This window comes from Octodon degus, unplaced genomic scaffold (assembly GCF_000260255.1).
Source record: "Octodon degus isolate 3935 unplaced genomic scaffold, OctDeg1.0 scaffold00005, whole genome shotgun sequence".
In the NCBI taxonomy this organism is placed as follows: domain Eukaryota; kingdom Metazoa; phylum Chordata; class Mammalia; order Rodentia; family Octodontidae; genus Octodon; species Octodon degus.
In genome coordinates, this window is record NW_004524581.1 from 10,775,180 (window position 1) to 10,781,633 (window position 6,454).

Below are 6,454 nucleotides of genomic sequence, written 5' to 3' on the forward strand. Positions count from 1 at the left end.
TTCTTCTTCTTCTTCTTTCCTTTTCTTTTCAGGGTGTTCAAGGTCTCACTACCAGATCGGAGTCGTAGAGTGCTCCACCTGCTTACCGCCTCCCAAGAACTGGGATTACAGGCACGTACCACCACGCCGTCTCAATTGCCGTCTCAACGCACTCCAGGGGTGGGGCCAGCCCGACAGGCCTGGGGATCCAACCCCCAGCCCCTGCACCTGCTTGCAGGCACTTTAATCCACTGAGCTATTTGGCAGGCCCTGTTTACTCCTTTCTTGAGGCCTGGCCCACAGCAAGAGGGTGTGTCTTTTGCATAGCTGTAAAGTTGTGGGCCTGGCCGGGTCTGGCTACCTATAATATTTCTATCTAATTTAGCTGCCTACAACACTAGGGTAGCCAGAAGGCTCCTGTCGGCACCCAGAGCCTTTCAGGGCACCCAAACCCTGGAGGGACGGCAGGCTCCTTGAGAGGGCTACAGGCATAAAGTATGAAGCTAGTAGAAAGTGCTTAGGGGTATGGAGACTCCCTCTCCCTCCTCTCCCCCTGCCTTCCTTCCCTTCTCCTTTCCCATCTGTCCATCCATCCATTTGTCCCCTTCCTCACCTTTTCCTCCTCCTTGTTTTTCTCTTGCATATGTGTTTTAGAGTACAGATGTCTGGGCTGGGGGTGTTGCTCAGCGATGCAGCATTTGCCTACGACACATAAGGCCTGGGTTCCACCCCAGCCCCCCACCCAATAATGCAAAGAAGCATAGACACCTCCTGGGAGGCCACACTTCAGCATCTACACATCCTCCTCTTCCTTAGGCTAGCCGTGCTTCCTGGTGGTGACATCACCTCCACTGCAATGTTCCCTGTGTCCCGGCCCCACTTCAGAGACCAGTGGGGAGCCTGTGAGGGCGCGAGTGTGGCCATTCCCTTCCTAGACACTGAGGGGGTCAGAACTGGCTACCCCAAAGTAGCGCTAACCCACGAGCCCAAACTATGCCTTTTTGGCAGAAGGATCATTTTGAGTTGATCACTGTGAGAAATGAAGACAAAGGAAAAGCTTGCCAACAGGACAAGCTGCCTTTCATGAAGGACATTTAACCTCTAAAGAGAGTCTCCTTCCTTTCCCTCTCCCTCTCCCTTTCTCTCTCCTACCCTCAACCAAGGGAGACTGGGTTTCACTGTGTAGTTCCAGATGGCCTTGAGGGCCTGTGAGATGGCTCAGTAGAATAAGTGCTTCCCTGGCAAGCACAAGAGCCTGAGTTCAACCCCTGGTTCTGCAAAAAAAAAAAAAAAAAAAAAAAAAGATGGCCTTGAACTCGTTATTGCAGCTCAGCCTGGTCTCAAACTCACAGCGATCTTCCTGCCTCAGGCTCCCAATTGAGCCACCACACCCAGCTTGACTCTCTTTTCTAATAATCTATCAGGATAGATGTTTTCATTACCTGGTCTTATCACTCAGGCAGAGCCCAAGAGTTCCTCCAACTTAGCCCACACTGTAAGTTCTTGACTCTGTCACAGAAAAGAGTTTTCAGGGTAGGTCTGTGAGAGGCTTAGAGAGGCTTCATTAGGCAGAGTTAAAAACACAAGGAGGGTGGAGTGTGGGCCTGGAGAGAGGCATTAAGGTCCGCAGCAGGGAATATTTGAGGGCAGGGTGGAATTTGTGAAGCTATGCAGAGGCCTCCTAGGCTCAATTGCCCATTTAGCGGGGAAAGGCAAAGGCCCACTCTGTTGTTTCTGGTCAGGTTTTTGTTTGTGGCACTAGAGATTGAGCCCAGGGCCTTCACACTGAGCTACATCCCCGACCCTTGTAGAGTTTTTTTTGTTTGTTTCTTTGTTTGAGACAGAGTCTCAATAAGTCAATAAATTGCCCAGGCTGGGCTTGAACTTTAATTCTTCTTGCTTCAGCTTCCCCAAGAGTTCTGGGAAGGTGTGGCCCAGCACAGGTGTGCCCCATCACACCCGCTTTTTTTTTTTTTAATGAGTGATCTAAGATGTTTTACCTAAAAACATCCTTTAAATACTTCTGTTATTGGTTTTTGAGATGTCAATGTCTATTTCTAGAGGTACATCCTAGGATTTTTCCTGTCCTGAATAAAGAATAGGTCAGGGCCAGCCAAAGAGCTCAGCGGACTGAAATGTGTGTAAGCAGGCCCCAGGGCCTGCTGTGCCAGTCCCGCCCCCCAGTGCATGCTGAGACAGCGACTGAGGCTGGGCATAGTGGCGCATGCCTGTAATCCCAGCACTTGGGAGGCTGTAAACATGCGGATCACTATGAATCCAATCTAGTAGTGAGACCCTGTAGATCCTTCCCTAAAAGACAAAAAAAAAAAAAAAAAAAAAAAAAAAAAGTTACCTAAGCAACTATACTTGTGATCTTATTAGTTAACTACAGTTTTGTCCCTCCTTAGATCCACCTGACCTCATGGTTTTGCTCTATAAACTCCCATGTTAAGCAATGGCCTCAGCTAACCACTTGGGACCTCTTCTGTCTCTCTTACATAGGAGCTTTTTCTCTCCCCCAATAACTAATTTCTGTTCATAATCTCAGTTGCTCCTAGAACTCAATGTCTGATTTTAGAGAACACAAACTAGGTGTATTGGCCACCTAGTAGGCTAGCAGGTTGGAAGTTGTAATAGTTCTCTTGTTGCAGGCAGCCAAATTAGATAGAAATATAGGCAGTCAGACAGGGCCAGGCCCTCGAAGGAGACAGCACAGGAGACAAGATACCTTACAACTGTGAGAGAGACTGATGCTCCTGCTGTGAGCCAGACCTAGAGACCAAAGATCAAACAAATGCTGACCTCCCTAAAGATTAGCATCCAGGATTGATCTTCTCCCTGAGAAAGCCAAGAAGACTCATCCGATGGCTACCAGATAAAGTCCTGTTTCACATTCATGCCTGCTTACTATGTGACTCCCTTCCCCATTTGGTTTTAGGCTTAATCAACTTTACCTGAACAATGTAATACCAATGGTTGACCTTAGTTTTTTTCCCACCCCACATCCACCTAAGGGAGTTTCCCCTTTCTCCACCTTAGCCCACATAGTTTTACACTACAAAAGTCCCTGGAAGAGACAGCTTCCCAGGGACAACCCACTCGGGGGGCCCCCTCCTGTCCCTCTCTCGGACTGGAACTTTCCCTAAATAAATATATTCTGCTCATAACCTCCGTTTGTTCCTAAAATTCATTCTTCGGTTTTAGAGAACATGAACTCATCCAGGTCAGGTCGGGAGATCATTTTTCCCTTTTCCCCTGTATCATTTGGAGGTTCCCTGTATCGTTTGCAGGTCACCCACCCGAGATCAGTTTTTCTCCCTGTAACACTCCTTTATTGTTTGGCTTATTTGGAGGTAAGATATCATACCTATATCAGTATCACTATGTTACCAGGTTTTGGGGTGTTAGAGTCTCCTTTTAGAGGTGGTCAAGACAGGCAGAAAAGATAAAGAGCTTTTACATTATGAAAGATAGGAAAAGAAGGGCCAGCCAGATAGCTCAGCTGACTAAAGCGCCTGCTAGGCAGCTGCAGGTACCAGAGTTTGATCCCCAGCACCACGTACCATGCCGGCCCTGTCTCCAGGGCATGCTGAGAGGGCAACTGAGACTGGGCATGGTGGCACCCGCCTGCAATCCCAGCACTTGGGAGGCTGAAAACCAGAGGATCACTACAAATCCAATCTCTGTAGACCCTGTAGTAAATATATATAAACGAAATATGCTCTGCAGAATGAGTTCAGACCAACTAAAAGCAGGAAAAGTGCATCTGGTAGGAGTTAACCACTGTGAGAGAGCACAGAGGCCAAGAGCTCCATGGCTGCCATTTTTGGGTCTCTACTCCTCAGGCTGATGTCAGGTCTAGGCCGTCCAGTCAAAAACCTGGTCCAGTTCTGCAAAAAGAATGGAAGCTCGCACTCTGATTGGTCCATCAGAAGGCGCTGGGAACTGTTCTGCACATGTGTGCTAGATGTCTAATCAGAAGGTCACACATATTCCGAACCCCCACAACCAGTCACTCCCTAATCTCTTGCTGATCTGAGAAGGTTCCCAAAGTGAGATAAGGAGCCTAGCCCACCCTACTTAGACTTTAAGATTGCGATCTTGGCTCCTATTACATAAAAAAGAGCTATCAGGACTTAAAATTTTTTTAAACAGTAGACAGAGGGTCAGTCAAATAGCTCAGCAGATTAAAGCACCTGCAAGCAGGCACAGGGGCTGGGGATGTGATCCCAAGACTTGCCGGGCCAGCCCTGCCTGCTCCCCGCCCCATGCTGAGACAGCAATTGACACTGGGTGTGGTGGTGTGCACCTGTAATCCCAGCACTTGGGAGACTGTAAACAGGTGGATCACTACGAGTCCAATCTAGTAGTGAAACCCTGAACACACTGTAGACCTTCCCTAAAAAATACAACAAACAAACAAACAAACAAAAAGCATTTTAGTATAGGGTCTACAGAGTCTCACTACATAGATCAGACTGTAGTGATCCTCCTGTTTTCAACCTCCCAAGCGCTGGGATTATAGGCGCATGCCACCATGAGCAGTCTCAATCACTTGTGCACCCTGGGAGCGGGGCTGGCATGGGGCACGCTGGGAATCAAACACTGGTCCCTGCACCTGCTAAAGCAGGCACTTTAATCCACTGAGCTATCTGGTGGGACCTTTATTTTATTGATTAATTAATTTCATTTGAACTTTCAATTGAGAAGTTCACTGTCAAAGTGCTAGCCTAAGGGAGAGAGACACATTATATCCTAGAGTGGGAACACTGGTGCCGCACTGCAGGAGTGGAGACCCCAGGAGAAGATGCCTACTGGCCCAGTATTGTTTCTCTGTTTCTCTCTGTCTCTCTGTCTCTCTGTCTCTCTGTCTGTCTCTCTCTCTCTCTCTCTCTCTCTCTCTCTCTCTCTCTCTCTCTCTCTTTGGCAGAACCGGAGATTGAACTCAGGCCCTTGTGCTTGCCAGTCAAGCACTTATTCTACTGAGCTATCTCCCTAGCCCCTTTTTAAGTTTTGTTTTTATTTTTTGTTTCATTTTTTGAAATGGATAATTAAAGCATTTTTGGGATTCCCTCAACTTGTTCCTTTATCTTAGGATCAGGTTCCTGCCCTTTATTTTCTCAGTTAAGCCAGTGTGTGCACCCCAGTATTCCTGAGGAACTTCAGGGGTCTGGAAGGACCCTACATTTCACCAAGGGAACACTGCATGGATTGCCTTGTGTGACTTCCATGGATCCCAGAATTGCAGTCCTCTGAAAAGTGCAACTAGTGTAGTTATGAATTCCTTTTGTCCTCCCTACCCTGTATCTCTTCTATCTTACCTCACTTGGAACTGAACATTTGCAGGGAGGGCCTGGCACCTGGCACCTCACTTATCAGAGGACCCTGAGTGTCACAGAGGGTTCTGATATGTTGTGGCCCTAGTATGAATTGCTGAATCATTATAGTGGTCATCTAATACGGCTGAAGCCCTTAAAACAACAGCTCATCTTCCCAGAGACCACCTTCCCCCTTCTTCTCCAACTCAGCCAGCATGCAATTTTCTTTCACCTTTCCCGCTGCCTCAGGGAAGACCCCAATCAGCTCCTCAGATATATCTAAACATCCCCCCTCAAGCTCCACCCCGGCAAAAGGCCATAAAAGGCTCAACCTCCCTTTGTTTCCTCTTAGAGATTCCCTTATCTTTCCCAGATTCTCTCTGTGTCCTCCAAGATATTAAAGCCTCTTTCCCTTTTTCCTTCTGCCTGTTTCTCTGCTGTGATGCTGTGAAAAACCTGTCAGGTTCCTCACCTTTTATCTGCTCATAAGTGTGAAGCCAAGATTCACCTTGGAAGCTTCCAGCCTCTCGGGTGATTCAGGGTGCTGTTCCCCCAACTTGCCTGCTAGGGAAGTGTGTTGATGGGTCAGTTTCCAAGCCCAGACCTGATGAATGGAATGACTGATGGCATTCATCACTTAATGAACATTTGTTCTGCATCCAGCGAAACAAGGCAGAGAAAAGGAGGGGGAGCCTCAGCTCTAGGAAGGGCCAGGATAGCGAGTGCTGGCCCACACCAGTGAGAGCGCACCTTGAGGGCACTGTGGCACATCTCGGAGGATGGGCTATTGCAGGCCACAAGGTCAGGCCCTGCCAAGTTCCCTAGAACATGGATCTGGACTGATCAATATATAGGGCCAGGAGTGGAGTACGGAAGATTCTTGCTTTTCTTCCCATGCACACACTTGTGAAAATAAAAGGGAAAATCATGACACCTGAGGGCTGAGGATGTAGCTTTGTGGTAGAGCATTTGCCTAGCATCCATGAGGACCTAGGTTTGATCCCCAGAACTGGTTTCAAAAAGAGAGCCCGGTTAAAGGTAACCCTGAAAACAACTCACAATGGAGCCAGAAGGTCAACAGAAAGCAGGAGTTACATGTGATTTTGTGTTCAGGCTGCTGCCTCTTGGTTTTTTTATTTTATTTTATTTATTTATTT